At 35.8% G+C, this 25,781-nt stretch overlaps 1 pseudogene; it reads left to right on the top strand.

The window, feature by feature from the left end:
* Positions 1 to 877: 877 nt before the first annotated feature.
* Positions 878 to 25,781, top strand: part of LOC134739784 (uncharacterized) — a 51,728-nt pseudogene continuing 26,824 nt past the window's right edge.

Here is a 25,781-nt window from a genome sequence, read left to right as displayed (position 1 = left end):
AAACACTGAGACATGTAACTACATAGGAAAATATAACAAACAGTACAAATGTATACAGTCATTACTCAGTACCCATGGGGGATTTGTTCCAGGAAACTTTGTGCATCCCAAAATCTACAGATGCTCAAGTTCCTTACGTAAAATGGTGTAGTATTTCCATATAACCTATACACATCCTCATGTACACTTTAAATCATCTCTAGATTACTTATAATACCCAATAGAAGCCTACAAATCCCTTTATTTGTGAGGATTTAACATAGTACTTGGTACACAGCAAATTCAAATTTTTCTCTTTGCAACTTTACTCTTTGGATTTTTTTTCTGAATATTTTTGATCTGCAGTTGGTTAAGTCCACAAGTATACAATCTATGGATATGAGGGCCAACTCTATTTTATCATTAACTCTCTTTTTTCTATCTGATATAGAGGAGAACTACATAAAAATGACAATTATAAATCTAAGTTGATGGGCATACAATCTATTAAGATGTAATTTATGGCAATAATATAAAGATGGGATGCATGCTATATGTATATGAGCAATTTTTTTATATTATTAAAATTAATTGGTATGAATTTGAACTAAATTGCTATAAATTAAGATGAATATTTTAATCTCCAAAGGAACCACTAAGAAAATAACTCAAAAATTTCAGTGAAAGAAATGACAAAGAAATTAAAGAAAATATATATTTAATATAAAATAAGGCACTAATAGAGAAACTGAAAAACAAAAAAGACATAAGACATTGAAAGCAAAATCTAGCATATGACCATCAGGGTAGGTGGTAAAGAGTATGGGGAAAATGATTACTAAAAATGAAAAGTTTAAGAAATGAACAAATTGCGATGTTAGATATTTTCTCCCCTAACATGGCAGTGAAGGATGAAAAGCATCTGAGAGGAGATGAAGGTCCAGAATCTGAAGTCTCCACTGGGTGTAGAAGAATGACAGCAGAAGAGAAGGTGACATCAACAAGAAGAGAAAGAGAATGTTCTAGCCTCAAAGGCGTAGGTGAACAGTGACAAAGTTAGGGACTGGAACCCTGAAGGGAAGCAAGGAGGAGATCTCTCATTAGTATGATCTGTGTGATGTGAGAAAAAATAAGCTTCTCTACAAACCAACTGGAAAGCAAGTCCTCTGGGGTGGGAAGGTGTGAGGTGGGTTTCAGCTAAAGCTAGTAGGTTATGGGAATCTTCACACACAGACACACACACACATTTCCCTATCATATCCCTCTGGTAGCACTATTCTTTCAATGTTTCCTTTCCACATGCAGCAGTGGTAGGAATTAGGTTCTTCAGGCAATATATACATACATACATACATACATACATACATATATATCTCGTCTAACAGTGAATTTTGAAGAAGCACCAAAACATTGAAATAGCATAGGCTCAATCATTAGCATAGTGTTTTAAGTAGCAAAACTAAAAAAAAAACTCTGTCGTGAAACAAATAAATGAGAAATTCTCAAGCACACCTATATTAAGACACTAGCTATTATAGTAAAAACAAAACCGAACTATTTGGCAACAAGTAGATACTTCATATTCAAAAGATAATCATGTAAATTTTAATTGTAAAAGGAAATCTGAACAGTAAAATAGTTTGGTACACTGAGTAGTCATGTGGAGAAAACTGCAGTTAAATAAACAAAGGCATTCATTGAAGATGGCAATAATTATGTATTATTAACATTCAAAAACCTAATCGGCTTAAATGAGCTGACAAGGCTAAAATTGTGCAAGAGAAAAGCTAAGGCTATTCAAACGATAGGTCTCTGCTGTTCTAAGTAGGGAAACATTTAAATGTTGTCTGCTTCCGTACTTCTTCTCGAAACTCCTAAACACAAATACCATCAAATCAGAAATGAGTTTTGTTTATTTTCCTAATGAATTATTCAAATCCCAGAATAATCTCCATATCCTAATGTGCTCTATTCTAATGTTGAAACAGCCAGCTTCTCCTCATTCTCTGGTATGATTAGTACATAGTTAAAATCACAGACAAGCAATTGTCATTCAGTATATATGTAACTTTGACCTAGTTTCTTAACTTACCTAGAACTTCTTTCCTCATATGTATGATGCACAAATTAATATTACATATCTCACAGGATGTAGCAAATTTTTAAAGACCATCTATGTGATTCAGAGGATGTGGCAAAATTAAACAATGTAATTTATGTTAAATATTTGCAAGGTGCTCAGCACATATCAAACTTCAAATAAATGTTGGCTGATCTTACCTTAATAGACAAATATTTTAATTTATTTTCTATTTTCTTTTTACCTAAGTAGTAATCATACATGGCTAAACAACATTTTTTAAACGTTCTGTTCTATTTGTAGACCAATTCACCAAAAGCAACACTTTAGGCCAAGGATAAAAGCTAAACACTTTGGGCCAAGGATAAAAGTTACATATTAACTAGTAGATTTTTTTCTGATAGAGAATGCAACCAATTTTGATCCAGTGGAAAACATAATAGATACAGTTTATTGTCCTGTGGGACATTACACAGTTTTATATCTGATCCAGCAATCAGATCCTAACATTTCTTTCATAAATTTCCTAACACTGTTTAGCAATTCAAATGCCCTTTGTGCTGTACCTTACTGGTTGGTTCCCTCTTTAATTAATGAATTGAATAAGATATTTGACACATCCTTATTTTATGTTTGTTTTAGAGTCATAATTTTACCTTTTTGAAAATTATACTTTAACACAACTAAATTTTAATCATTTAACTATTTCCTCCAGTGGTTATTCAATATACATAAGAATTATTTTGAATGCTACTTCTCAATTTATCAGATTTTGATATTACCTTAGGACTTCTGGCTATGACTGATGGTGGACACGTAGCCAAACCATATCACCATTTCTCTGCTCAAATATGCTTTCTGTTCAAGAATTCTGTTCATCTTTTCTCTTAGATTATTTAATACATTACTTATAGCTATTTTAATGTCATCTCTGTGTCTAGTTCTGTTTATTATTTATCTCTTGAAGATGTGTTAATTTTTCATCCTTTTTGTGTTTGTCATTTTTTTAATGAATGTAGTTCACTGTGTATAGGACAGTAGAGACTGAGTTAAATCATATTTATGTATGTGTATGCATCTTCTTTGGGAGGTTCAATCACTCTATCCAGGGGTTGAGTTAGTTTATATAGTTTTGTGTTTCTGTCATTACCTCCAGTGCAACACAAGCAACCCATCTTTCCAGAAGTGGATTGCTATTTCTTGTGCCTAGGGTAAAGACTGCAGTGTTTGATTGTTTTTTCTTTTTTTCACTATTTGTGTGTTACTCTAAGCTTTCAGTCATCTTTGCACTGCTGGACCCCATAGTGATGCCCTCTCCATGCTCTTGTTTCCCCTCTAAAAAATAACTGCTATTTCTTGTTACTCACTGCTAGAATTGTTTTTGGAGGTTAGGAGATTCTCAGTTATGTTTGTCCAGCCTTGGTCACAGAAAGGACATATGAACCTGGGCCTCGATAATGGAGCTTTCTCGGTATCCCCGCACTTCCCAACTTTACCTTGCATTTGTGGTGGTTTTTCTGTGAATGAGTTTTCTGCCCTTCTCTCAGCTGGGGGAGATTTCTGCTTAGTTTCTGCTTGGTTTAGAATCTTGAGTCTAAAAGCATTTTCTGTGCCTCCCCACAGATGTAGACCATTTTTGCTTCTATTTCTTTCCAGAACCAGTGGATATTTACCTGGGGTTCTAGAGGAAGGTTAGTTTGTTTCTATACCACTCACCTGAGGGGCCTTTTCTTAAGGGTAATAAATTGTCTTTGACCTTTCTTGTGAGAACTGCTGGAACTCATGGAAAAGTACTTCTAAGTAAATGTGGACTCCCTTTGACCTGGAGCTCCCAGTTATTTTAAACTGTCAAGCTGGCCTACCTTCAGCCTTTGAGAGTTTGTTAAAATATCAGCTGTATTCTTTTTATCTACTTTTATGATGACCACTTCTTCCCCTTGTGCTCTGCCAACTGCAAAACAAACTATGTTTTATTCCTCCTGAGGCATTTGAGTTTCGAGAATATAGTTTACTTGTTTGCATTATAACCTCAGTTTTCTAAGGGAATTTAAAATGTTGTAGATTATATGGTTCTCATTGTTAGAGTAAAATCACATATTGTTTTGGGTTTCTACATCTTAAGCAAAGAAGAACTATTGCTTGGCTTTGTTTGTGAAAATATTTTAAAAGGTAAGTAATGATGTTTTTAATAAGACACCTATTTTCATTGGAAAAGTAGACCTTATGCCAATTATTTCAATGATCTCAGAATTATTTTTTGTTGCCATTAAGAATACTGTTACAATTGTTAGATTGGTGCAAAAGTAATTGAGGTTTCTCCCATTACTTTCAGTGACGAAGACAGCAATTACTTTTGCACTAACCTACTATTTACACTTTCAAAACATGAACTGATTGCTCCCTGCTATAATATTAACAGATGAAATTTAGTTTGTATAATTACTTGTATTATACTTACAACTATTTTACTTTTCTAGAAACATCCCTCATGTTGCTATTATCTTTTATACAACCTGAATTGAATTGCTAGAGCTTATAAAAAATTTTTCTAAAATTATTTTATACAAATTTAAGTCTGTTTTTGTTTGCAGGTAAAAACAAATTATCAACAATATCTCCTTGATATTTCTGGACACTACAAAGGAAGTACCCATTATGTGTATAGTTCAATACCAGTATAACTTCATCTGTACATAAATAAGTATTTCTGAGAAGATTAAATAAATCAACTTGGAAATGCTACTTCTATATTCAGTAAATCATGAGGAATCTTAGATTAATATCTCTTTCCAAAAATTCCTTTGCCTAATCTCCTGTAGAGAATACAGATTGGCTTATTCCTGTAATCCTAGCACTTTGAGAGGCCAAGGCGGGCAGATCACCCGAGGTCAGGAGTTTGAGACCAGCTTGGCCAATAAGGAGAAACCCCGTCTCCACTAAAAAGACAAAATTAAGCCAGGCACGGTGGCGCATGCCTGTAATCTCATCTACTTCGAAGGCCGAGGCAGGAATTGCTTGAACCCAGGAGGCGGAGGTTACAGTGAGCTGAAATTGTGCCACTGCACTCCAGCAGCCTGGGCAAAAGAGCAAGACTCCATCACAAACAGAAAAAAAAAGCTGGTTGGGGTTGGGGGCAGACATAGAACAGTCTCCAAGGTGGAATAGATGACATGAAACAAATCTCAATAGCATTGAAAGGATTAAAATTATAAAAGGACATTCTCTGATCACCAGGTAATTAGATCAGAAATCAATTACAGAAAAAGATCTTAAAAAATCTCTAAACATTTGGAAATTAAACAATACAGTTATAAATAATCAATGGATCAAACAATAAATCACACAGTAAATTAGAAAATATCTTGAACTGAATGATAATGAAGACTAAATTTACTAGATTTTGCTGACTTGAGCTAAAGATGTACTTATGAAAGTATTACACCATTAAATGCTTATAATGGAAAATTACAAACGTCTAACATCAATGACTGAAGCTTTTTAATGAAGGCTGAAAATTAAAATCACATTAAATGCAAAGTAGGTAGAAATAAAGAAAAAGAACAAAATCAATGATATTAAAAAACAGAATAATAACAATCAAAAATCAAAACTGATTTTTGGAAAAGATCAATAATTGACATATTTCTATCTAGACCTACCAATAAAAAAGAGAACAAAGAACACAGAAATGACCAATATTAGAATGATAAACAGGAACTCTGATTCTACTCCTACTAATATTAAATGGTATTAAGGCAATATTATCAATAACTATGTCAATATATTCAACAGTTTAGAGAAAATGGACAAATTCTTTGGAAGATACAAAGAACTGAAACTAATACAGGAATACAAAATATTCATATATCTTTAAATAAATTCAACTTGTAATTAAAAGCCTTCTAGCAAAGAAAACTACAGAGCCAGTTTGCTTTACTAGTAAATTCTATTAAACAGTAAAGAAATAATAGCAAGCCACTAAAAACTGTTTTGTAATATAGAGAAGAGAACATTTCCAAATAATTTTATGACAATATTACCTTGATGTCAAGACTGGACAAAAACACAAGAAAACCATAGGCGTCATTAACATAATATGAGAGATGCAGGGGAAAAGAGAGAGAGATACTCATGAACATAGATGTAAACATCCTTAACAAAACATTACCAAATTAAATCCAGCAATACATTAAAAAATGTATTATTATGAGGTAGGGCTTACCCTAAAAATGAAAGATTAGTTTAACATTTGAAAAATATTCAATGTATTAATTCAGTTTGAAAGAATGAAGAAGAAAATGACATGAACATCTTAATAAATACAGAAAAATCACATCACAAAATTCAATCAATGTCCATTCATACAAAAAATAAAAACTTGACACACTAGAAACAGAAAAGACTTTCTGCGATATTATATAGAGCATCTATGGAACAACTACCTAAAATCTTACCTAATGATGGTAGATTGAACATTGTTGCCTTAAAAATAGGAACAAGGCAAACATGTCTGCTCTTCTCTATTCTATTCAACATAGTATTGGAGATCCTAGGCCATGCTGTAGGCAAGAATAACAAACAATGACATACATATTGTAAAGAAAGAAGTAAAACTATTGATTTGCATAGGAAAAAATGTTATGCCTGAAAAAAACTAAGGCATATACAACCAAAATCTACTAGTACTAAGAAGTGAATTTATCAAGAAAACAGAATACAAGTTCAATATATGAAACAAAAATTATTTTTCATACACTAGAAATAAACAATTGGAAAATAAAATATTTTATCATTGCATGAAAAACACCTTAAATACTTAGATAAACAACAGAAATTGGTGCAAACTTCCACACAAAAAAAAAACTACAAAACACTCTTAAAAGTGACTAAAGACCTAAATAAAGGAATATACCATAATGAATTGGAAGACTCAATATTATTAAAATATAAAATTCCTCAAAATTATCTATAAATTCAAAACAATCTCAATCAACATCCCAGCAAGATTGCAAAAATTCACAAGTTGAATTTAATATTTACATGGAAATACAAAAAACCTAAACGCCAAAACAATTTTGAAAAGAAGAAGAAAACTGTAAGGCTTATGGTACCTGATAAACCTATGGTAATCAAGACAGTGTGGCTCTAACACAGAGATATATAGGTAAATGAGAGAATATAAAGTCTATATACATACACACACTCAAGATCAATTGATTTTCAAAAGGATCAATTTAAAGAGAAAGGATAATCTTTTCAATAATAGTACTGGAAAATCTGACATCTGAATGAATCCTTGCCTCCAGTATGCACAAAAACTAACATGGGATCAATTATATACCTCATTCTAAAGCAAAAAATATAAAACTGAAAGGAAAACAGAGGAGAAAATCTTTGTGACATTAGGGGAAGCAGGGATTCTTAGCTAGGACTCCAAAAGTTTTAATAGTAAAAGAACAAAATTCGTAAATTGCACTTATTCAGAATTTAAAACTTTGTTTCTAAAATAAAAGAACAAACTCTATATTTGGAGAAAATATTAGCAATATATATATCTGTTAAAGCATTGTTATCTAAAGCATAAGAAGTACTCTTTAAACTCATTAGTAAGAAAAACAAAAAAAAGGGCAGCAAATTTTAATAGAATATATAATAACAAATATAATACAATAAATGTTAAATATTCACATGAAAAATTATCATCATTAGTCATCAAGGAAATGCAAATTAAAACTATAATAACATACATCTATACTCTACCAAAAAGGCTAAAATTAAAAAGACTGGCCGGGCACAGTGGCTTACACCTGTAATCCCAGCACTTTGGGAGGCCGAGGTCGGCAGATCACTTGAGCTCAGGAGTTTGAGACTAGACTGGGCAACGTGGTGAAACCTGGTTCTACAAATTTTTTTTTTTTAATTAGCTGGGTGCAGTGGCATGCGCCTATAGTCCCAGCTACTTGGGAGGCTGAGGTGGGAGGATGGCTTGAGCCCAGGAGACAGAGATTGCAGTGAGCCAAGATGGTGCCACTGCACTCCAGCCTGGGTGACAGAGCCAGATCCTGTCTCAAAAAATAAAATAAAATAGTAAAAAAATAGAAAAATAATTTTAAAAACTTAAAAGTGTTGACAACTATGAGCAATAAGAACTCTCATACATTGGATGATACTACCATTTTGGAAAATAATGCAAAATATTCTAAAAATAATGTTAAATATTAATTTGTGATGTATCTCCAGGTGAGAATATTAATCTTTTTTAGGAATTAGTCAAGATAAATGAAGACATATGTACACACAGAGACTTGTACTCAAATCTTCAAGGCATTTTTATAAATAATACACCAAAAACTGAAAACATCCCAATGTCCATCACCATTTAAATGAAACACATGATTTCAGGAGACAAAATATGGGGCTATTTCTATAAACTGGCTTGATATGGAATAAATGTATTCTCACCAAGAAATAGTAAATTTATTGAATGACTCTAAAAGCAAACATTTATTGCTTGAGTATAAAGACTGTCAGCAGTATGCATCACAATAAAATAGTACTTATCAGTCCAAGTATAATGAGAGCCTGAAGTTCAAAATTTTATCTCAAATGTAAGTCCCCATGGGCATTTCTAATGTGTACACCAAGTTATGGCAATGATTAATACAGAGAAAAGTGCTATGAATTTTGATCAGTAAAGATTAGGTGAGGGCAGTGATGCTAATGGTTAGATAGATTCGTGGACATTCAGGAATAGAAGAACATGACCCAGTGTAATGCACATCTTTGTGGAGATTTGACCATCATGCATCTGATCACACAAACTGACACTTCCCTGTTAATGCGCAACTATCTTTATTCAATGTAAATGACCATCAGTATACCACAAAAATAATAAAAAAGTGTTTTCACTTTCATTAAAGGATAAAAAACAGTTTACTCTTCTGAACTGTAAATATGATTTGTTCTCTCCTCACCTCAGAAAATACCATATACTTTTAAATTATCCAAAACAGTTACTACATGTCATATATTTTCTAAGAGTGCTTATTTTACTTATTAGCATTTTTACAAAAAGGACAGTAGTTGCCAGGAAATTTCCACATTCCCAGAAATGGCAGGCAAAAGCAGTGGTAAGTAAGGGAATCCAAGTAAATTGAATGAGTCTTATTTCTGTGAGCTATACTCAAACTTATTAGTCTATGTCTATTCACCAGAATCATGATACAACTATTTCATCTAATGCCAATCTATTAAATAATCTCTCCACTAAAATAAACTTGCCAGGCATAACCCAGTGTGATGTCTCAAATGAAAAAAAGGAAAAACTGATTCAGAAGTCACTGGTAGTATAAACACAGTCAGGCAACACTTGTAGTCCCTTTTCCCTCATAGTCATGGTGATTGATGAAGAAGAGAACTAAAAATAACTGCACAACAGATGGTAAGAAGCATAGCAACAGCACCTGATTTTCTGCAATGCTTTTTGCAAATGTTAACGTGCATAAGGCATAATGAGAGAACTGATGCAACTTCGAAAGAGGCACTGTTGGTAAAATTCTGAATATTAAAGAGTAACCTAATAAACATGGATGCCTTGCCCCTGGCTACTGGCTAAGATTCTAAATTCCAGGAGCTTAAGAAATCCAGCCAGAGGATGCAGTCTTTCTTCAGTGTCTGTGACAGGATCATGCACTTGCTCCAGGGAAAGCACACACCACATGATCCATGCGTAGAATCGCATCTTGGCACTACACCATCGTGTGAAAATGTAACAACTTTGATATAGCATCCAAGAAAAACATGAAGTTAAATGAGATGTATAAAAACAGGCTTGTGTGAGCATGAGAACAGCTTTTGAAAAAATTAGACCCTTACTTCACAACCTGCTTGGGCCAAAAATCCATTGAAAATTGGTCCCATTGTGACCACAGTTTCAATGACAACCCTATACACTAAATTGTCTAATTTCTGCCTCCCTTCTCCTGTGCTTTCCTGCTCTTATTTGGCCAGAAATATAAACACTATATCATCAGGATGATCTTTTACTTTGGGGAAAAAAAGATTTATGGCATTTTTCTTTTTATGATTAAAAAAGTTCCTCCTAATTTAACAAAGATTGAAATAAATGCAACTATTTATTAAGTTCCCATTACTAGTCATATGTGTGATAAATTTGATGAGTGGAAAAAAACTGTACATAATCGTGCAGTTGTTCACGTGGATACCCAGCCAAAAGGCAAGTGGGGGCTGAAATCTAGGCAAGGTCTACTTATAGCGGCTTCTCCCAAGATGAAGAGACTTCTGCTAATTTTCCCAGCCACTGGTAGCATCTATTAGCAATTTGTCTGCTTGAGGAAGGATGTCTTTTCCTAATACACACAAACATACTGGTATGCAAACAGAGACCCCAAGTATGAAAAGGAATCTAATGGAAAACAAACAACGAACTTGACAGGTATGATAATGGCCAAGAAATAAGAAAGGAAACTGAAACAGAAGAGTTTTTATAAAAGGTCCAGAAGGCTGGACCTTGAAGAAAGAGCAGGATTGGGTATCTGGAAAAAGACAGTAGACATCACAAGCATTGGAGTTAAATGGGACCACAACCAGCGTATTACCCAGGAGCTACATCATTCATTTAAAACTGGGTGAGATTAGAGCTGTGCTCAATAACTGAAAAGATAAAACATGCTCTTATTCATATACTTCCATCACTGTGTAAAACAATTTTATACTTTTAAGAAAGCTATCCCAAGGAAGAGAATAAATTTTTATTTGCTTAACAGAAAATACATTTCCACTGGGAATTTTGCTTTCAAATAGTACAACGATTCAGAATTGTGTAAAATTTTTTAAAAATTCTCAAATAATGGGTTGATGGTAATTTTTTTAAAGTACTGATTCCATTGAATCACGTGTATTCTAAATATACAGATTAAATTAGGAAATCACAGAGTATTGAGAAAAAGAAAAAACACGGGCCATAAAGATGTGAAATGTACCAATGTGAATTTTTTTTATTATACTTTAAGTTCTAGGATATATGTGCACAACCTACAGGTTTCTTACATAGGTATACATGTGCCATGGTGGTTTGCTGCAGCCATAAACTCGTCATTTACATTAGATATTTCTCCTAATGCTATCCCTCCCGCAGTCCCCCACTCTTGCAGGCCCCAGTGTGTGATGTTCCCTGCCCTGTGTCCAGGTGTTCTCGTTGTTGAATTCCCACTTATGAGTGAGAACATTCGGTGTTTTGTTTTCTGTCCTTGTGATACTTTGCTGAGAATGATGGTTTCCAGCTTCATCCAAGTCCCTGCAAAGGACAAGAGCTCATCCTTTTTTATGACTGCATAGTATTCCATAGTTTATATGTGCCACATTTTCTTAATCCAGTCTATCATTGATGGACATTTGGGTTGGTTCCAAGTCTTTGCTATTGTAAATATTGCCACAATAAACATACATGTGCATGTGTCTGTATAGTAGCATCATTTATAATTCTTTGGGTATACTCCCAGTAATGGGATTGCTGGGTCAAATGGTATTTCTAGTTCTAGATCCTTGAGGAATTGCCACATTGTATTCCACAATAGTGGAACTAATTTACACTCCCAGCAACAGTGTAAAAGCATTCCTATTTCTCCTCATCCTCTCCAGCATCTGTTGTTTCCTGACTTTTTAATGATTGCCATTCTGACTGACATGAGATGGTATCTCATTGTGGTTTTGATTTGCATTTCTCAGATGACCAGTGCTGATGAGCATTTTTTCATGTGTATGTTGGCTGCATAAATGTCTTATTTTGAGAAGTGTCTGTTCATATCCTTTGCCCACTTTTTGATGGGGTTGTTTTTTTCTGTAAATTTGTTTAAGTTCTTTGTAGTTTCTGGATATTAGCCCTTTGTCAGGTGGGTAGATTACAAAAATTTTCTCCCATTCTGTAGGTTGCCTGTTCACTCTGATGGTAGTTTCTTTTGCTGTGCAGGAGCTCTTTAGTTTAATTAGATCCCATTTTTCTATTTTGGCTTTTGTTGCCATTGCTTTTGGTGTTTTAGACATGAAGTCTTTGCCAATGCCTATGTCCTGAATGGTATTGCCTAGGTTTTCTTCTAGGGTTTTTATAGTTTTAGGTCTTACATTTAAGTCTTTAATCCATCTTGAATTAATTGTTGTATAAGGTGTAAGGAAGGGATCCAGTTTCAGCTTTCTATATATGGCTAGCCAGTTTTCTCAGCACCATTTATTAAATAGGGAATCCTTTCCCCATTTCTTGTTTGTGTCAGGTTTGTCAAAGATTAGATGGTTGTAGATGTGTGGTGTTATTTCTGAGGCCTCTGTTCTGTTCCATTGGTCTATATATCTGTTTTGGTACCAGTACCATGCTCTTTTGGTTACTGTAGCCTTGTAGTATAGTTTGAAGTCAGGTAGCATGATGCCTCCAGCTTTGTTCTTTTTGCTTAGGATTGTCTTTGCTATGCAGGCTCTTTTTTGGTTCCATATGAACTTTAAAGTAGTTTTTTCCAATTTTGTGAAGAAAGTCATTGGTAGCTTGATGGGGACAGTATTGAATCTATAATTTACCTTAGGCAGTATGGCCACTTTCATGATATTGATTATTCCTATCCATGAGTATGGAATGTTCTTCCATTTGTTTTTGACCTCTTTTATTTCGTTAAGCAGTGTTTTGTAGTTCTCCTCAAAGAGGTCCTTCACAAACCGTGTAAGTTGGATTCCTAGGTATTTTATTCTCTTCGTAGCAATTGTGAATGGGAGTTCACTCATGATTTGGCTCTCTGTTTGTCTGTTATTGGTGTATAGGAATGCTTGTGATTTTTGCACGTTGATTTTGTATCCTGAGACTTTGCTGAAGTTGCTTATCAGCTTAAGGAGACTTTGGGCTGAGACGATGCGGTTTTCTAAATATACAATCATGTCATCTGCAAACAGGGACAATGTGACTCCCTCTTTTTCTAATTGAATACCCTTTATTTCTTTCTCTTGCCTGATTGCCCTGGCCAGAACTTCCAACACTGTGTTGAATAGGAGTGGTGAGAGAGGGCATCCTTGTCTTGTGCTGGTTTTCAAAGAGAATGCTTCCAGTTTTTGCCCATTCAGTATGATATTGGCTGTGGGTTTGTCATAAATAGCTCTTATTATTTTGAGATACATTTCATCAATACCTAGTTTACTGAGAGTTTTTAGCATGAAGAGCTGTTGAATTTTGTTGAAGGCCTTTTCTGCATCTATGGAGATAATCATGTTGTTTTTGTCATTGATTCTGTTTATGTGATGGATTATGTTTATTGATTTGTGTATGTTGAACCAGCCTTGCATCCCAGGGATGAAGCCTACTTGATCATGGTGAATAAGCTTTTTGATGTGCTGCTGGATTCAGTCGGCCAGTATTTTATTGATGATTTTTGCTTTGATGTTCATCAGGGATATTGGTCTAAAATTCTCTTTTTTGTTGTGTCTCTTCCAGGCTTTGGTGTCAGGATGATGGTGGCCCCCTAAAATGAATTAGGGAGGATTCCCTCTTTTTCTATTGATTGGAATAGTTTCAGAAGGAATGGTATCAACTCCTCTGGTAGAATTCAGCTGTGAGTACATCTGGTCCTGGACTTTTTTTGACTGGTAGGCTATTAATTATTGCCTCAATTTTAGAGCCTGTTATTGGTCTATTCAGAGACTCAACTTCTTCCTGGTTTAGTCTAGGGAGGGTTATGTGTCCAGGAATTTATCCATTTCTTCTAGGTTTCCTAGTTTATTTGCGTAGAGGTGTTTATAGTATTCTCTGATGGTAGTTTGTATTTCTGTGGGATCGGCGGTGATATCCCCTTTATTTTTTATTGCATCTGTTTGATTCTTCTCTCTTTTCTCCTTTATTAGTCTTGCTAGTGGTCTATCAATTTTGCTGATCTTTTCAAAAAACAAGCTCCCGTACTCATTGATTTTTTTGATGGTTTTTTGTGTTTCTATCTCCTTCAGTTCTGCTCTGATCTTAGTTGTTTCTTGCCTTCTTCTAGAATGTGTTTGCTTTTGCTTCTCTAGTTCTTTTAATTGTGATGTTAGCATGTCGATTTTACATCTTTCCTGCTTTCTCTTGTGGGCATTTAGTGCTATAAATTTCCCTCTACACACTGCTTTAAATGTGTCCCAGAGATTCTGGTACATTTTGTCTTTGTTCTCATTGGCTTCAAAGAACATCTTTATTTCTGCCTTCCTTTTTTTTTTTAAAGTATTTATTGATCATTCTTGGGTGTTTCTTGGAGAGGGGGATATGGCAGGGTCATAGCATAATATTGGAGAGAAGGTCAGCAGATAAACGCATGAGCAAAGGTCTCTGGTTTTCCTAGGCAGCCTTTAGTTATGTACCCAGTAGTCATTCAGGAGCAGGTTATTCAGGTTCCATGTAGTTGTGCAGTTTTGAGTAAGTTTCTTAATCCTGAGTTCTAATTTGATTGCACTGTGGTCTGAGAGACAGTTTGTTGTGATTTCTGTTCTTTTACATTTGCCGAGGAGTGCTTTACTTCCAAATATGTGGTCAATTTTAGAATAAGTTAGATGTGGTGCTGAGAAGAATGTATATTCTGTTGATTTGGGGTGGAGAGTTCTGTAGATGTCCACTTAGTGCAGAGCTGAGTTCAAGTCCCGGATATCCTTGTTAACCTTCTGTCTCATTGATCTGTCTAATATTGACCATGGGGTGTTAAAGTTTTCTATTATTATTGTGTGGGAGTCTAAGTCTCTTTGTAGGTTTCTAAGGATTTGCTTTATGAATCTGGGTGTTCCTGTATTGGGTGCATATATATTTAGGATAGTTAGCTCTTCTTGTTGAATTGATCCGTTTACCATTATGTAATGGCCTTCTTTGTCTCTTTTGACTTTTGTTGGTTTAAAGTCTGTTTTATCAGAGACTAGGATGGCAACCCCTGATTTTTTTGCTTTCCATTTGCTTGGTAGATCTTTCTCTATCCCTTTATTTTGAGCCTGTGTGTTTCTCTGCACATGAGATTGGTCTCCTGATTACAGCACACTGATGGGTCTTGACTCTTTATCCAATTTGCCAGTCTTTTAATTGGGGCATTTAGCCCATTTACATTTAAGGTTAATATTGTTATGTGTGAATTTGATCCTGTCATTATGATGTTAGCTGGTTATTTTGCCCATTAATTGATGCAGTTTCTTCATAGCATTGATGGTGCTTACAATTTGGCATGTTTTTGCAGTGGCTCATACCAGTTGTTCCTTTCCAGGTTTTGTGCTTCCTTCAGGAGCTCTTGTAAGGCAGGCCTGGTGGTGACAAAATCTCTCAGCATTTGCTTGTCTGTAAAGGACTTTATTTCTCCTTCACTTATGAAGCTTAGTTTGGCTGGATATGAAATTCTGGGTTGAAAATTATTTTCTTTAAAGAATGTTGAAAATTGGCCCCCACTCTCTTCTGGCTTGTGGAATTTCTTCCAAGAGAGCCACTGTTAGTCTGATGGGCTTCCCTCTGTGGGTAACCTGACCTTTCTCTCTGGCTGCCCTTAACATTTTTTCCTTCATTTCAACCTTGGTGAATCTGATAATTATGTGTCTTGGAGTTGCTCTTCTTGAGGTTTGTTTGTGGTGTTCTCTGTATTTCCTGAATTTGAATGTTGGCCTGCCTTGCTAGGTTGGGGAAGTTCTCCTGGATAATATCCTGAAGAGTGTTTTCCAACTTGGTTCCATCCTCTCTGTCACTGTCAGGTACACCAATCAAACATAGATTTGGTCTTTTCACATAGTCCCATATTTCTTGGAGGTTTTGATTGTGTCTTTTTACTCTTTTGTCTCTAATCTTGTCTTCTCACTTTATTTCATTAATTTGGTCTTCAATCACTGATATCCTCTCTTCCACTTGATTGAATCGGCTATTGAAGCTTGTGTATGCATCACGAAGTTCTCATGCCATGGTTTTTAGCTCCATCAGGTCATTTAAGATCTTCTCTATAATGTTTATTCAGTTAGCCATTCATCTAACCTTTTTTCAAGGTTTTTAGCTTCCTTGCGATGGGTTAGAACATTGAATGTTTTTTAATGTGAAGAATTCATGAGGAAAACATCTTTTTTTTTTCCTTCACATAGGTGCACATAGTAGTTTAGAATACTGAAAATAATCACAACATTGACAAGGGATTTCCACATTTACAACTATGTTAATACTCAAAGCCGTGATTATAACACACTTTAAGTTCATCCATACAGGAAGCATCCTATTCATTTTCTTTCATACTTTTCATTTTTTAATGACCGTTAATCCCTCTTTTTCCACTTAGTGTCTTTATTTTCTGCCTGACTGCCACTACATTTTCTCCCTCCCTAATTTCCAATGTCCTAACTCACTTCCTAACAATGAACACTCTCTTAAAACCCAACTTAGTACACTGTCTTTCTTGCACCTAAATATGTGTAGAAATAAGGTGTACTATTTGATGCAGAAATAGTTAATTTTTTAGGTTAATTTTTTTAACCTACCTATCAACAGTCCTAAAGTGTAGCCAGACTGGGACAGATATGAAGGGAGCAACTAGGATGGAAAAAACAATATAAATGAAGTTCTTTGAGGAGTAAAAGTGTTCCTGCAGGGCCATGAATGTTATTTTCTCTGCTTAGAAAGACATTCCCCAAAGACACCTCCCAGTTGGCCAGGTTTTTCCTACCACTCATTCTGTACAACTTGGTGCCATCCTGCTGTGAAGCCTCACATGACTTCTGCTCATTTTGTGAGCCCTCACAGCACTCTATTTAACTGGCTGCTAAAGGAATTACCATGATTCCTTGTAGAAAAGGGATCATGTCAATCCCCACCTACCATGAAAATCTGGTAGAAATGGATGAAAGGAGAAAGAGAGGAAAGGAGAGAGAAAAGGAAGAGGAAAAAATAAAAGAATATTAAATTCTAAAGAGAAGCCATTAAAAATATGATAGTTTTCTCAAGACATTTAAAGAACTGTCTTGTAAGAAAGAAACCTCATTTCTAAATGATTTAAAGAACACAAGAGTGAACGAATGCTAAGAAGAGTCAGAGAGTCAGTTTTTGACTCACATTATAAGAATGAGCTCTATGAAATTATAGTTGTCTCAAATGGAATAAAGTACTTTGTTCTTTGTCTCTGGAAATACCCATATAAAGTCTGGAAAATTACTTTCAAGAGATACTGGTGTGGGATTTATACAGAGAGTACACAATAGTTGGACCAGATTGACATTTCAAACCTGGATTATATTCTTTCACTGAATTTCAACATCTTCAGGGGAGGTAATACATTGATTAAGGCTCTGTTTTTCTCTATTTTTTAATCATTAAATTTTTCACAGAGAACACTGTTTTTAACAAATATTTATTTTTATAAGTCTGCTTTGGTCTTCTAAAAGAACTAAAAACATTTCATGAAATCCTTATGGTGAGTTATCACATTACACAGATTGACATCTGAAAACAGTTTTAAAAAGTACAAAGCGATGAGACATACCACAAACAAATATTTTTATGCCTACTGTACATGGGAGAAAAACAAATTCAAAATATATGAACCATACTTCACAGAAAAGTTTCTGTGACATATAAACAAAAGCTATGGATACACTATGTACAAATAATTATCACAATTTCTAAATATATTCATTACACATTTATATCATGTTTGTAGTTTGTTACATGTGGAAATATCTAGATTGTTGATCAAATGTTGTGCAACTTTTTTTGCCAATATTTGAAATTTGGCAAAAGCTAAAGTGAATTTTTCCATTATTTATTAAGCCCATATGAATTTCAAGGATTATTTATTAGAATTGTTTGATTCATTTGGAAGGTTCCTAGTGATGGATTTGTTTATAAAAGCATTTTAATGCCTAGAAAATGTACTCCATTAAACACATTTTTGAGATGAATTTTTCATCAAAAGGAATGCTAATTCTGAATTTATCCTAAGGACTTAGATTCTAACCGCTCTTTGGCCATGTTTCCTTAATAGAGCAGCTATTTCCTGAGTACCCACTCCATGCCAGGGGCTTTACATTGTACCAAGGAAGCTGGGGCTGAGTTTGTACCTTAAGAAATTTCTTTCTTTATTAGAAAAGACTAACAAGGAACTGGACTGGGCTTGATGTAGCCCCATGTGAACTAGACAGCTTATGTCCCACAGATGGTCTCACTTAAGACTAAATAACCTAGATTTTGCAGAAATAAACTGATGTTCAATTACGATGGAAACTGGGTACTGTACTGTTGATACCATAGGACCAAAGGGAGTCTTACCAAAATAAAGCAATGATGAAAACCTAGTATTTTCCTATAGACCTTGAAACTATACCTTTCATTCTAAAATGCCAAAGGGTTCAAGACTATCCATTATTAAAAATAACACAAAAACATCAAGCTGGCCAGGAAAGGTGGCTCACGCCTGTAATCCCAGCACTTAGGGAGGCCGAGGCAGGCGGATCACAAGGTCAGGAGATCGAGACCGTCCTGGTCAACATGGTGAAACCCTGTCTCTACTAAAAATACAAAAATCAGCTGGGCGTGGTGGTGCATGCCTGTAGTCCCAGCTACTTGGGAGGCTGAGGCAGGAGAATCGCTTGAACCCGGGAGGCGGAGGTTGCAGTGAGCCGAGATTGTGCCACTGCACTCTAGCCTGGTGACAGAGTGAGACTCCATCTCAAAAAAAAAAAAAAAAAAAAAAATCAAGCTATGCATAAATGTTAATGCCCACAAGCTTCTAAAAATAAAGGAGGCTTAGATCTACTCCTTACATATAATGTAGAGAAATGATTGTATGTAATTTTATGAATAAATGCAAACAAATGTTTTGTAACTTTAAAAAAAAGACTTATTTTCCATGAAAACTTTGTAAATTAAAATTTAAAAATTGGCAGGTAATTCAATTAAATATTTTGGTCCATATTTTTTTTACCATCTCCCTCCCAAAAAAAATTGTTTTTAGACATACTAGTGGTATTTTATTCATTGTGGGATTCATGACAGCAGCTATGGTCTGAACACTATACAATAATCTCTATCAGCTGCAAACTCAGAATGAGCAACAGAAGTAGCTTTAAATAATACAGTTTTGAAAAGAGTCACTATCCATAGTAATCACGTCTAACATGCAGAATACGTGGCAAACTGGGATGTGGACCAGGAGGCTGAAGATTTTAAAAAATCAAGATATCCTACTTATGATTTTGAATCTTTCCATTTCGAGGATTGTTTTACATTTTCCTATCCACTAAGTTATTAGTCTCCATTTTTCTTTTTTCTGCCCTTTTTCTCTTTTCCCCCCATGTTAAAGTGTTGTATGGTTCCCCTGGAAACACAATCTTTGTAACATGAGTAATATTTAAGAACATGATCTGATTCAGTGAACATGGGATCAGATCCAGTCTTCTATTCATGATTTAATATAATAAACACCTATTATGTACCAACAAAACCTGAGAAGGTAAATAAAACACCAGGCCCAGAGCTTGAAAGTTTACTTCACTATTTTTTAGTCAAAAAACAACATTTTCAATGGCATGAACATTCTTGTGCTGCCTCTATATCTACCTCAATTTGCTGAGGAGCTGGGTTGATGGCAGGGAATGAAATTAAGAAAACAGTATACAGGCCATTGCCACTAGCACATTCCTTTGTCTGAACCCTGGCATCCTAGGGATGAGGAAGATGTCTGGGTCATGGCTTGAGTCTGTACTTGATTTACTACCCATAACCTTTCATCTTCCTTGTGCATGCTACCCTGACTGCCTGTTTTGTCCCTCCTTTCTTCATTTCCACTATATGCTAAATTTATTAAGGCTGTAATGGTGTCTCCTTTTTCTTCTGAGTCTTTCCCAATTTGTCCAGCACCATGCTTTGCACATAAATGCTGACCTTATTATATAGAGTTTGCACTAATGAAAGGGAAACCATAGACAGTATCAAAAGAATAAAACAAGAGGGAAAGAAAAAATTACTTTCAGAAGGATACATGGTCTTAATAGTGTAGTGTCCCTATTAGAAACCTCTGTGTTTGTACTGAATTTCCTATAATGTTGTGTGCACAGTAGGCCCACCAGGTATTGCATTTTCCACTGGCTAAATGATGCATGTGTAGAGGCATTGAAACAAATGAGGAAAAGAGAGAGAGGCACTTTAAACACTTTAATTAGATATTTCCCCTCAGGAAATCTAAAAGGAAAAAAATCTATTTTTCTTTCAGCATATGTGGCAAATACTGTGTGTTGCTAAGCAAATGCCATTTCCTTCCCCCTGTTCTACTAGTCAGCTTTCCCATGACAATCTGATAATGCTAGCTGTTCAATTTACCAGCTTCATTTGCCAGTAGAGGAGCCAAAAAGGGATTCCGTAGAGATGTTCTGGGTAACAGTTTTCACTCCCTGATTTAAAAAGCAAGATCCACAAGGATGTTCCTCTCACTCAGTATCCCCTCCCTTTTTGTCTTTCCATGAGTCCTGTTCTCAAGCAGCAGTAGTCATCTTGCAACAAGGAACAAACATGCTGGGGATGAAAGACAACACACAGAGCCAGCAGAGTGAGAACTGAAAGTCTGGGCCTTCCAGTTCTGGATTTCTGATGTGAGACCATACAAATTCCTATTAACTGACATTCATCTGAATGTTCTGTACTTTGTGTTAGGTGCTCTGCTAAACACTTTATATGCATCACCTCATTTTGTTCTTAAAACAACCCCATAGGGAGATATTCAAGCCTGTTTCAATGTATGAGAAAATTGGGGCTAGGAGGCTCAGTCCCATCACAATGCCAAACTAAGTAGCAAGCTTGGAGGTCAAAACTAATGCTACCTGAGCCAAAATAATCTAGATTTTAACTTCATTTTTAACTCTAACACTTATCAAGTCAGTACTCTTCATTTGTCAATTTAAAAAGAAAAATATTCATAGCAACTAGGTCAATGCTATGAGAAAGAAAGAGATGGCTTAAGAGCAGTATTAGTGAAACATCTTGGGGGATGCCTGATAAACCCTGACACACTGTGATGAAGAGTGTATACTTCACATACTATAACCTGTACAGTAACATAATCCCTCAAGAGACTTGAGCTCACCTCAGCCCTGAGACTATGCATTTCTAGCATTCAACAAGGGCAGCTGCATAGGAGGCACTCAGTCAATATCCATGAATTAATGAATAAGTGAATGAATGCTGACTATTGGGATAAGTGAGGAAGTACACATATAAGGATCAGGTTAAATTAATTCTCTGAATATCCACAGGAGTCTCAAGTAGCAAGTAGTATGTCAAGTATTTGTTGAAGAAAGGAAGGAAGGCAGAGAGGAATGGAGGAAGAAAAGGCACCTAATAGAAGCCACTGTAATAATTTAATTCCAGCCACATCTGGATATTGTAGCATTGGTCTGGGCCCCTCACATCTCATTGATTTTTAGGGTTCCAGCTGTTACACAGACAAAGTCACCTCTTGGACTTCAATCCTGCACTGTCTATCAGTGGGTTTCCTGATCATGGCTTTTGTTTTCTTATGGCTTGAGGTGTGACCCTGCATCTAGTTACCGATTGGCTCCATGTGAGTTTACACTATCTGTGTTCTTTAATCATTGACTAGCCTGCTCAGGCTTACCTTGATGTTCTGGATCTTGGATCTCTATTTCTTACTCCAGTAGACAATACTCATGCTCCTTTTATTTTCTCCTTCGGTTACTCCCTTCTGAGGGTTGCTTATAAACCTGTGTCCCACCATGTCCCTAGGTATTCTATCCCATTCCCCTCAAGGTGTTGCTTGAATCTTAAAGCACACTATTACAGTGGTTCTTAGAGTGTGGTCCCTGAACCAACAGAATAAACATCACCTAGAAATTGGTTAGAAATGCAGATGAGATCAGGCACGTTTAGGGTGGTATAAAACCCAAAGGAAAGGATTGAAACTGCCACGGCAAAATTATAAGTGAGACAGTGAAAGACATCTGACCTAACCAACTCCATGTTGTTTCTAACCTCCAAGCTGTCCTTGTTCATGCTTAGGCGTAAGCTGAACTAACTTTGGGAGAAACTTAGTCTATAGTTTAGAACAAAGACGATAACAGCCCTTTCCCAAAACAAACCCTAGACTCAACTGCCTTTGTAGGACTAATAAATTAGCCAAAAGTTTAGAAATTATGGTTTAGGAGTTATGCAGCTAGAGGCTGCAAGATTCTGACCCTCCCCAGATTGCTCCTGGGGATAAAATTCACTATTGTAAAACCTAAGACCAGTGCTTGAGACATTTTGCAGACCCTGCATTTGATGGATCAACTGGCACCACCCACATTGATAAACTGGCTCATCTGCTCTTATGGTCCCCACCTAGGAACTGACTTGGGGCAAGAAGACTCTATGATTTCATCTCTGACCTGACCAATCAGCACTCTCAGTTCACTGGCTTCCCCACCATCCACCAAGTTGTCCTTAAAAATTCTGATCCCCAAATGCTCAGGGAGACTGATTTGAGTAATAATAAAACTCCTGTCTCTGCCAAAAAGAAAAAGAAATTGTTAGAAATGCAATTGTAGTTTTTCTGGAAATAATACCAGGAAGCAAGAGTGAGGAGGCAGGGACAATGAGACAAGCTAAGAGAAAACAAATGAATCCTTGGGGTCACTATCATCAGCAGCAGCAGTTCAAAGGTTTCGTACTCTCAAATAAGTACAAAAAAAACCCCAGAATATTTCATCCAAACTCTGGGAGGGTGGAACACCTATCCACTGATTCCTGTTTACCATTATTTGAGGGTTTGCCCTTGCACTATGGGCTGCACCAGAATGAAACTGTGGTCTACAGCTCTGGAGAGAACCCTGAGGCAGAAGAGTAGAATGATGGATGGGAGGAACTTGAGGCAAGGTACTCCCTGTACACAGACCTGGCCCCTAAGTTGGGATTGTGATTATATTGGGCTGAGGCAATTGAATGCTGGGCACTAAATACTTCTGATATTGCAACATATTAGGGCTTTGTCCTAGGAAAGAAAAAATTGTCAAGTTACTGGGTTTTTTTTTTTTTAACTCACAGTAATTTCACTTTTGCTTATATTTGAAGTGACTGATAAGAGGCAAACTTCATGAACAATTACCATTTCTTAAATAAGCTGTGTTTTATAACTAACTATGGTTATCTGACACATGTTTCACCAACTTCAACATCCAGACAAGTTTAGATGAGAGTCAAGGTTTAAGAATATGGCTTAGATAATTGTGGATAGTTACAAAACACGATTAAGAAGTCTGACAATTAAAGGGATATGTTCATTGCATGAAAAATTCAGTTTATGTAGACACACACAGTAGGGCCTTTATGTACAGAACTAGAAGAAAAAACTTATGTTAAATAATTTGTTTCATGTTTACTTTAAAAGTTTCCCATTTATAAAAAAAAATGTTTCTGATTTTTGTTTTTCTCTCAAGGAGGAGGCTTATAGGATACTGTTCTCAAAGTAGGCATTGTATCTATTTTCTATGATAAAAAGATAATTTAGTGACACATTATTCATGTCCAATGATGTAGCTAGTGAACTCAGTTCTTCTGCCCCTTCACCCCTAAACTCTGTACACTGGATGCCAGAGCCTGCTGGTTGTCCCATAGCATTTGTTTTACCTTTTCTCTACAGAGAGAGAACTCACAATTTTTAACCAGGGAGTTTAACTGATCACAGTAAAGTCTACTACTTATCTCAGCTTCCCTTGCAGCTAGGTGTGACCATGTCACTAAGTTTAGCCAATGAGATATAAGTGGGAATGCCATGTGGCAGCTTTTGGCAGTTTTTCTTAAAAATCCAACCTGCATATAATATGCGCTTTTCCCCCTGTTTTTTCATCCCTTCCTCCTGCCTGCTGACTAATGTAGCTGTGATGACTTAGCAATCATTTGATCCTTGAGATGATCTTGGGCAGGAGTCAGCAAGCTATAGCCCATGGAACAATTCAACCAACTGACTGTTTTTATACAGCTGACAAGAAGAAAATGGGTTTTACATATTCTAGATGCTAAAAAAAAATCAAAAAAGGAATATTTTATGACACATGAAAATAATACAAAAAATTCAAATCATCAATGTCCGTAAAAAAATTATTAGAACACAGCCACATTCGTTCATCTTACTGTTTATGGCTGTTTTCAAACTATAGTGGCAGAGTTCAGTAGTTCCAACAGAAACCATATGGCTCACAAAATGTAAAATACTTGCTATTTGGCCATTTATAGAAAAATTTCATTAACTCCTAATCTTGGCAATGGAGGCCAGGCTAGGCATAGCAATGATATATAAAATAGGAATCTCAACCCTTCAAGGCTTCATGGAGAAGAGCTGTCATACAATCCTGGATCAAGTACACCCAGATCTTCATATGAAAGAAAAATAAATTCCCATCTTTTAAAGCCACTATTCCATAATGTAATAGACTGAATATTGCCCTCAATTCCTCACCCTTCCTCGTATCCTGCCAGCTATGTGTCTTTACAGCTCCTCCCACAAAAAGCACAGTACACTTCCCTATCCCTTGCCTTTGGCCCTGACCAATTGAATGCCAGCAGATAATACACAAGCAAAAGCTTGAAGTGTGTTTGTATTTTATAGCTGAGCTTATCCTCTTATGCTACTGTCATTGCCACAAGAAAAAATTTAGCCTAGTAGCCCATTGATTCCTGAAGAATGGGTAATAAGTGGATTTGAAGCTCTCCTTCAAATCTGCAATTTAAGAAGAATCACCCCAGCTGACCCACAGACCTTCAGTCTTGGTTTGAATCACTCCAGCTGACCTGTGAGCATGATAAATGCTTGATTGCTGCATGTCACTTAGTTTGGGGGTGATTTGTTCTGCAGCAACAATTTCTGTTAGACACAGTTTTTTGCTTCTGGTACTTATAGCCAAACCTAAGCCTACATTGTTGTTTATGGCAATTATTCCATAACTAAAAAGAGAAAATTCTAAGCCTTCTAAAGATTTGCCAATGCTATGGAACCTAGTGGACCTAGATTTAAAAAGAAAAAGTCTATCTCTGCCATGTAACATTTGTGCAATCGTGGAGATGCTATTTGACCTCTCTGGGCCTTAGTTTCCTCATCCAAAATCTGAAAATTGTTCTATCTGCATTATAGTGCTGTTTTATAATTTCATAAAATTATGTGGAAAAACACTTAGTAGGTAATGCAATTATAATATTAGCATTTGTTGAGGGTTTACTATGTGCCAGCCACTGTGCTCAAAGCAAACTCATGAGAAACATTCTGTTTTAATCCCTATTACATAGGAGGAAACTGAGGCTTAGTGAGTTTAAGCAACTTTCCCAAAGATACACAGTGAGAAACTGGGACAGTTGGGGCTCATTCCCTAGAAGTCTCAACTCAGAACCTATAATCTTAACTCTAGCACTTGGCATCTTCATCCCATTTCCATTCTTATAGTGCTCAGCCCAGTTAATATTTACTTTCAGGAGAAAATCACTCTCTATGCCTGGCAAGCTAAATGTACCAAATAAATGTTTACTATGAAAGCAAAGAGTTAATTACCATCCTTTTAAGATCAGACTTTGTAGCGCTCAGGTATATTCTCAAACCACTGGTATCTTGGTAAATATTTAACTAACTCACCTCCCTTCCCCAAGACCATTTGTAGCAGTTGCAGATTTCTATTGTGTAAATATCGACAGGGCTGATTTCAAGCTACCAACTGAAGGGTCCCTGGTCAT

The sequence above is a fragment of the Pongo pygmaeus genome, chromosome 5 (assembly GCF_028885625.2).
Source record: "Pongo pygmaeus isolate AG05252 chromosome 5, NHGRI_mPonPyg2-v2.0_pri, whole genome shotgun sequence".
NCBI classification, from domain to species: Eukaryota; Metazoa; Chordata; class Mammalia; order Primates; family Hominidae; genus Pongo; species Pongo pygmaeus.
The sequence above is the reverse complement of the archived record's forward strand: the minus strand, read 5'-3'. Positions and strand labels throughout refer to the sequence as shown.